The following is a 7,767-nucleotide window of genomic DNA, read 5'->3' as shown; positions in this document are numbered from 1 at the left end:
AATTTACATCCAGGTTTTGTTTCATCTTAAAACACAAGCCTGTCTCTGATGCTAAGTTGTGCTTGCAGACAGGAGCCTAGCATGGCTGTCCTCTGAGAAACTCTACCGGCATCTGACTGAGACAGACGCAGATACTCACAGTCTCACAGATACTCACATTGGACTGAGGTCGAAGACCCCTATATTAGGAGAAGGATTGAAGGAGCTGAGGGAGATGATTCCAGAGCAAGAACAACGGTGTCATCTAACCTGGACCCCTCAGAGCTCCCAGAGACTAAGGCATCAATCAAAGAGCACACACAAAGCTGGTCCAAGGTGCTGGCACTTATGTAGCAGAAGACTGCCTTGTCCTGTCTCAGTGACAGAGGATGAGCCTAATCCTTAGAGACTTGATGCTCCAGGGAGGGGAGAAGCCAGGGAGGAATACCCTCTCAGAGGCAAAGGGGAGGGAAGATGGGGGGAATAATCAGAGAGGGGGACTGGAAAGGGGACAACATTAGGGATGTAAGTCAATAAAATAATTAATAATAAAAAGCATAAGCATATCTTGTGTTATTAAAATTCTATGCTAAGGTCTTCTCCCAGTGTGTAGGTAAACACAGAGGATTTGCTTGCTATTGTTAATGTTGGTATCAGAAAGGTCTCCCATAAGGTTCATGTCTGAATGTCGTCACTCACTGGGTATTGCTATCTATGTAAGGGGTGGACAGGGAAGGCTGGTGAACTTTCAGGAGATGAGGCTACACTGCAGAAAGTAATCACTAGGGTTTGATCTTTAAGGACTGTATATTCTTGGTCTTATGTCCCCTTCCTCTCTCTCTTCTCTTCATCCATTGATCTGTGAACAGCTGTCTAATATATGTTCTCACTTCCATCATCTTCCCAAACACACAGAGCAGACAACTATGAACCAAAAGAGCCAAAGGAACCATAAGCTGAAATCACCCTTCCATTCTTATATTCTTTACATCAGATACTTTTTGCCACAAAAGTAACTAATATAGTAGTGATTTTATTATAAATTACATATATATGTTGTATATATATATATTCCCTCACCACAACTCTCTTTTCTTTTTATTATTATCTTTCTTCAGACTCTGGAATGTAATGGCATGGTCAGAAATATATATATATATATATATATATATATACATATATATATTTGTGTGTGTATGTATATGTATATATATATATTTCATCTGGCATTTATGATATTCATGGTAACATTGCTAACTAGAAAGATTATCCTAGTCTATCCCCAATAAAAATTTATGAACATACGAGATGTGTCCTTAGTTTATTTTTTTTTTAATTTGGTTGTGGTACCAGAAGAGTTGATCCTTATGGTAAACATAATGTATTAAAGAAAATAATAAAAATGTTTCCATTTAAGATACAATGAAGGGGAAGGCACCTTTAAATTACAAATAAATGCTGTACATTTAAAAAGTACCTGTGAAATTTATGGCTAGCAAAACATGGCAGCCAGTTTTATAAACTCCATTTCTTTAATGATAAAAATAATCCCTTATATTTTCAGCCAGCTAACAGTTGCCAAATGCTCTATTAAATCATTCTTATTAATCACCGTGAACTTTAGCAAATTCTTCTGAGATAACTCGAGGCCCATAGAAGCCTTCAAATACAGGCACATTAAAAACACACACCACACGATTGTCCTTTGCTGTAAATTTTATTCCCAAGACAGATCTCTCGTCCAGATAACAGTAAGTCCGTGGTACAGTGACTTTACTTGTATCTACCCTAGGAAGGCAGTCCCAAGAGAGGGGCTGAACAGTGTCCATAGCTTCTGTGTCTTTGTTTCATGCTGACATAATATGTAGGAAAGAGAGTCTGTTGCATTTCCCAAGCATAGCCTAAACATCCCTATTTCAGGATCCTTACATGCAACACTACTTAGGCCGCACCATTCTGCTTCCACAGGAACTCTGGGATATTTCTCTTTTCTTATTCATCCCGACCTGTACAGGAAGAGCATCAGCTCAGCTCAGTTTCCCACATAATACTATTTTAATTATAACCGACCACCAACCTCTTCCCCCATCCATCCTTCCCTCTTTTTTTTCTCTCCCTGCTTCATGTTTCTAGCTAGTTTCTATCTAGTATATTATTACCAAGGTGCTTATTTGTTTCACTTGGTCACTTGTCTTTGTTTTCTCTTTTTAACCAAGTATTATTTTCTAAATCATATGTATGTGTGTATCCCTGTGTCTACAGAGACCAAAGGAGTTTGAGTTAAGGGAGTTAGGAGTTACCCACTGTAGATGCTGGGATCCGAACTCTGGTCCTCTGCAAAAGTAATATGTGCTCTTAATCACCGAGCCACTCCTGTGGTTTGTCTTTGTTCTCTTTACACTAACATATAGGCTCACTCTTCTTCCAGAGGACCAGAGTTCAGTTCCCAGCACCCTTATGGGTACCTCACAATCACCGGTAACTCCATCTGCAGCAAAGGAGCATCCTTTTCTAGGCACCACAGGCTTTTATTGCTCAATAAAGAAGTCTTTCTTTGGGGGCTGAAGAGATGGCTCAATGGCTAAGAGCGCTGATTGATCTTCCAGAGGTCCTGAGTTCAATTCCCAGCAACCACATGGTGGCTCATCTGTTATGGTATTTAGCACCCTCTTCTGGTGTGTCTGAAGACAGCTACAAGTGTACTCATACATAAATAATGAGAGAGAGGGGTGGGGGAGAGAGAGAGAGAGAGAGAGAGAGAGAGAGAGAGAGAGAGAAGACTTTCTTCTTCCTGACACCTATGTCAGGAACAAAGCAAAGTGACAAGCAAAGAAAAGTTATTACTCGAAATACATGGCAAACAGTTAGAAAGAACAATAGGTTGGAACCTAGTCAAGTACATCAAATATGAAGTGATTTTACTTTAATCAGTGAGAATACCTGGGAATGTCAGAATATTGGAGCAAGAAAATGGAATAAAAATGAATTTCTAAAGCATGACAGGATTGTTGCTAGTTATCCAGGGGTAAAATGTATATGTGGAAATCTCTGTGAAACAGGCAGTCTGTTTATTAGTACACATGGCTCCTTTTCTTAGAGATAGGCTCCCTGGTTTCTGAATCATCCTCGAGCTTAAATTGTGCAATCATTCAGTCTATTTTTAAAGCCTGGGGCCAATAAGGTTTAGAGATGAAAGAAGAAAAACTTTGATAGATTCAGAATTTGCGTTCAACTGGGAATGAGGGGAAAAACACCTCAAGTGAGAAAATAATATTTCAAGCCACTGGGATCGTTATAGTCAGTCAGTATTCATCAAGGATTCCCATATGAGCAAGGACAGAAGGAGGAGAAAATGCAGAGGCTATGACATGGCAGAGAAATGTCCCAGTTGCACAATCCTTCTGGCGCCAAGACAAGTCAACTCAAGGTAGGTACGTTGGGAACAACTAAGCCTTTTCTACTAAAGGAGATAAAGATAACCAGAAGAAATCTCTTAAATGGACTATAGGTCCATCTAGCCCATCCTACATTACTTTAGGATGACACTATGTCATGCTATACCCCACTAGGTCTCTTAATCATGGAACCCAAAGAGGAGCCCAGAGAAATATCCTAAACACCATTTTCTTTGTTGTCTACCTTGAAGACAATGGTCACATCTCCCTGCTCCACGTGGACTTCGCTGTCACACAGGTCCTTGGTAACTTGTTCATTTGCTTCCGGCTATGAAGGAAGCAAGTATGTCAGAACAAACAGGATTCCTTGGCAGGTTTTTATCTGGTGACACAGTGCCAAAAGTTCTAAGTCACCCTCAGCATCAACAGGGATGACTAGGGAGACTGAGAACCATTGTCCCACAATGATGTTCACCACAGCCCGAGCCCCGGAAACAGCAGAGAGATGGCACCTGGATGCTCTCCACGATTCATTGCTCTCTATGGCTGCAAATCTCTATGGCCTCTCATATCCCTGTTAAGCAGCCCTTCGGGAATGGTCAGGAGAAAAGCATTCCTTATATTCTTAGGATGTTTTCAAAGAATGGCTATATGCACATTGCTAACACATTTGAAATTAAGTAAAGAATCCGGTTTTGCCAAAGATGCCTCGAGGACTTGGATCATCCCAAGCACAAGCACTGAGTGTGGGTTGTACACATTTTAAACAAGGAAGAACTATTTATTTTGCATCTCCATGTCCCCTGGCAACTCTCCACCACAAAGTATCTTAGAAAAGCCTTTTGGCAGTGACTGAAGAGATTGTTCGATCCATCTGAAGCCGTGTGTGGAGAGAAGTGGGCATGAAAAGCCATGTCAACTTCTGCCACTGCTTGTACCTGATCTTACCTCAGAAAGAAGCCAGAGCCCCGGCTACACGCACTGGCTTGTTCTACCCAACACTTTAAGACAGCCAACTCTTTTTCTTTTCCTCTTTCTCTTTTGACATGTGAAGTAATTGCTCACAGAGGCAATACTACACGGATGTTTCTTTATGGGTCTAATTTCTGTCAGGCAGTTGACGTTCTTTGTACAAATGCTTTGTATCTGTGAAGTCTCATAATGGTTGTGATGGGTAGAGACAGACTCCACAGGGCATGAGATACAATCTACGATTGTTATTCAAGAGCATAGTATGCTGGTTCTTATGGACAAGATTTCTAGGTATTTGCTAGAGGACATCTGAATGACTGTACAGTATGGCCTATCCAATACCAGATGTCAGAGTTCAAGAAACTGGTACTGCCTGTGTTTATGCATATAAGTGTGTGTATACATTTCTTTACGTGTGTGTGTTCATGTATGGAAGGGGTGTGTGTGTGTGTGTGCATGTGTTATGTATGTGCATAAATGTGTGTAGTGTGTGTGTGTGTATGTGTACACGTGTGTGAGTGTGGAGGTAATGCCAACTGTCTTCTTCAATTGCTTTCTGCCTTTTACTTTGAGATGAAGTTTCTCAATGAATCTGGACTTGCTGATCTAACCTGACTGGCCAGCAAACCCACAAATCCAACTGTCTCTACCTCTTCAGCACTGGTGTTAAAGGAATTTTTTTATATCACTTCTGAGGGAGCTAGGTCCTTATGTAACAGGTACTTTCCTGACTAAGCCACCAATCCAGCTCTTTGGTATCTCCGGTGTAATTCTTTAAAAAAGAGAAAACTTATTTTTATTGTTTTTTTATTTACATTTCAAATGTTATTCCCTTTCTCGGTTTCCCAGACATAAGCCTCCTATCTCATCCCCCTCCCCTTCTTCTAGAGGGTGTTCCCCTCCATGTCCATCCACTCTTCCTGCCCCCCCCCCCCACATTCCCCTACACTGGGGATCCAACCTTGGCAGGACCAAGGGCTTCTTCTTCCATTGGGGCCCAACAAGGTCATCCTCTGCTACCTATGCAGCTGGAGCCATGAGTCAGACCATGTATTGTCTTTGGGTAGTGGTTTAGTCCCTGGGAGCTCTGGTTGGTTGGCATTGTTGTTCTTATGGGGTTGCCAGCCGCTTCAGCTCTTTCAATCCTTTCTCTAATTCCTCCAACAGGGATCCCATTCTCAGTTCAGTGTTTTGCTGCTAGCATTCGCCCCTGTATTTGATATGCTCTGGCTGTGTCTCTCAGGAGACATCTATATCTGGTTCCTGTCAGCATACCTTTCTGAACTTCATCCATCTTGTATCTTATATAGTTTGGGTGGCTCTATGTGTGTGTGTGTGTGTGTGTGTGTGTGTGTGTGTGTGTGTGTGTGTGTGTGTGTGTGTATGCCACATGTGGGACAGGCTCTGAATGGCTGTTCCTTCAGTCTCTGCTCCAAACTTTGCCTCCATATCCCCTCCTATGAATATTTTTGTTCTACCATTTAAAGAGGAGTGAAGCATCGCATTTTGGTCATCCTTCTTCTTGAGCTTCGTGTGATCTGTGGATTGTATCTTGGGTAATTCAAGCTTTTGGGCTAATATCCACTTCTCAGTGAGTGCATACCATGTGTGTTTTTCTGTGATTGGGTTACCTCACTCAGGATGATATTTTCTAGTTCGATCTATTTGCCTATGAATTTCATGAAGTCATTGTTTTTGATAGCAGAGTAGTACTCCATTGTGTAGATGTACCATATTTTCTGTATCCATTCCTCTGTTGAAGGGCATCTGGGTTCTTTCCAGCTTCCGGCTATTGTAAATAAGGCTGCTATGAACATAGTGGAGCATGTGTTTTGTTGTATGTTGGAGCATCTTTTGGGTATATGCCCAGAAGAGGTTTGGCTGGGTCCTCAGGTAGTGCAATGTCCAATTTTCTGAGAAACTTCCAGACTGATTTCCAGAGTGGTTGTACCAGTTTGCAATCCCACAAACAATGGAGGAGTGTTCCTCTTTCTCTTCATCCTGACCAGCATCTGTTGTCACCTGAGTTTTTGATCTTAGCCATTCTGACTGGTGTGAGGGGGAATCTCAGGGTTGTTTTGATTTGCATTTTCCTGATGACTAAGGATGTTGAGCATTTCTTTAGGTGCTTCTCAGCCATTCGGCATTCCTCAGCTGAGAATTCTTTGTTTAGTTCTGTACTCCATTTTTTTTTTATTATTAACTTGAGTATTTCTTCTATACATTTCGAGTGTTATTCCCTTTCCCAGTTTCCGGGCAAACATCCCCCTCCCCCCTCCCCTTTCTTATCGGTGTTCCCCTCCCCACCCTCCCCCCATTGTCCCCCTCCCCCCAACAGTCTAGTTCACTGGGGGTTCAGTCTTAGCAGGACCCAGGGCTTCCCCTTCCACTGGTGCTCTTACTAGGATATTCATTGCTACCTATGAGGTCAGAGTCCAGGGTCAGTCCATGTATAGTCTTTAGGTAGTGGCTTAGTCCCTGGAAGCTCTGGTTGCTTGGCATTGTTGTACATATGGGGTCTCGAGCCCCTTCAAGCTCTTCCAGTTCTTTCTCTGATTCCTTCAACGGGGGTCCTATTCTCAGTTCAGTGGTTTGCTGCTGGTATTCGCCTCTGTATTTGCTGTATTCTGGCTGTGTCTCTCAGGAGAGATCTACATCCGGCTCCTGTCAGTCTGCACTTCTTTGCTTCATCCATCTTGTCTAATTGGATGGCTGTATATGCATGGGCCACATGTGGGGCAGACTCTGAATGGGTGTTCCTTCAGTCTCTGTTTTAATCTTTGCCTCTCTCTTCCCTGCCAAGGGTATTCTTGTTCCCCTTTTAAAGAAGGAGTGAACCATTCACATTTTGATCATCTGTCTTGAGTTTCATTTGTTCTAGGCATTTAGGGTAATTCAAGCATTTGGGCTAATAGCCACTTATCAGTGAGTGCATACCATGTATGTCTTTCTGTGTTTGGGTTAGCTCACTCAGGATGATATTTTCCAGTTCCAGCCATTTGCCTACGAATTTCATAAAGTCATTGTTTTTGATAGCTGAGTAATATTCCATTGTGTAGATGTACCACATTTTCTGTATCCATTCCTCTGTTGAAGGGCATCTGGGTTCTTTCCAGCTTCTGGCTATTATAAATAAGGCTGCAATGAACATAGTGGAGCACGTGTCTTTTTTATATGTTGGGGCATCTTTTGGGTATATGCCCAAGAGAGGTATAGCTGGATCCTCAGGCAGTTCAATGTCCAATTTTCTGAGGATCCTCCAGACTGATTTCCAGAATGGTTGTACCAGTTTGCAATCCCACCAACAATGGAGGAGTGTTCCTCTTTCTCCACATCCTCGCCAGCATCTGTTGTCCCCTGAGTTTTTGATCTTAGCCATTCTCACTGGTGTGAGGTGAAATCTCAGGGTTGTTTTGATTTG

The sequence above is a fragment of the Rattus norvegicus genome, chromosome 17, assembly GCF_036323735.1.
Source record: "Rattus norvegicus strain BN/NHsdMcwi chromosome 17, GRCr8, whole genome shotgun sequence".
In the NCBI taxonomy this organism is placed as follows: domain Eukaryota; kingdom Metazoa; phylum Chordata; class Mammalia; order Rodentia; family Muridae; genus Rattus; species Rattus norvegicus.
This window is presented reverse-complemented; position numbering follows the sequence as displayed.